Here is a 1,211-nt window from a genome sequence, read left to right as displayed (position 1 = left end):
TCCATGGAGACTTCCTTCCAACCCCTGCTTTCCATTCCAGACCCAAAGAATGCAGTTAAACATTGACTTGGTTATACTACTTTCTGAAAAACTCAGTGGTAGAAATACAAACTGCTATTGATGATTAAACAAATGTCTAACACTAGGAAGGCCATTAATAGAGATATAGAGAAGACTTAAACTTGACTTTTTCATTGCAGGTACATTAGTAAGAGCTAATAATGGAAATCTTTGGAAATTCATGCTAATTACACAGAGCTTTGTCAATCTTTAATCTTAATTAGAGATTGTATCTTCCAAATAGGAGAGGAAACTGAAGAGTGGCTAAATCTTTATTCTGTCAGTGACTTCAGTTGAGTTTAAGGGGTATGGGTACAGGGAAGGGCAGGGAAACAATCTGAACCTTTTCTCCTGGTACTGAGGGAACTTTTTTTTTTTTTTTAGTGGGACTGGGGTTTGAACTCAGAGCTTTGTGCTTGCAAAGCAGGTGCCATAGCTCTTGTCCCTTTTGTTCTGGTTGTTTTGCAGATGGGAGTCTCACCAACTACTTGCCTGGGCTGGTCTCAAACTGCAAATCCTCCTGATCTGCCTCCCAAGTAGCTAGGATTACAGGCATGAGACACCACCGCCCATCTAGGAGCAAATTTCTTGAATAAATGATCCAAATAAAAATTGTTTTAAAAGATAGCCTATTTAATACGCTTTTAGAAAGTAAAAGAAAAATGACTGAAAGAAATGTGCTAAAATATTGAGTAGTGATTTTTGAATGGTTGGGGTTACAGGTGATTTATTTATTATTTATACTTAGAAACACTTTCAAGTTCTACTTGTTCATGAGCATAGATTACCTGTATTTTCATCGTATCTCCAAAGAGAAATTAAAAAATATATTTTTCATTGTTGCTAAATCCATTTGCTAAGGGATTAACATGGTGTTTGAAAAATCTGGCTCTCCCTTGAGAAGAATATGGCTCTCATTTTTTGCTTTGTTATTATTTAATTTTGAGAACATACTCTGTCTTGGAGAAAATGAGTCTTTGTTGAGGAAATGATTAGCTTTTTGAGGAAATAATTAAAGAAATGAAGATGCAGTTCAGTGTTTTTCTTCTCCCATACAAGTACTAACCAGGCTGACCCTGCCTAGCTCCCAAGATCAGCATGTTCAGGTTATATGGCTGTAGACAATGTTCCTCTTCTTATTACTAGCCACT

The sequence above is a fragment of the Castor canadensis genome, chromosome 3 (genome assembly GCF_047511655.1).
Source record: "Castor canadensis chromosome 3, mCasCan1.hap1v2, whole genome shotgun sequence".
NCBI classification, from domain to species: Eukaryota; Metazoa; Chordata; class Mammalia; order Rodentia; family Castoridae; genus Castor; species Castor canadensis.
Note: the sequence above shows the minus strand (reverse complement) of the source record.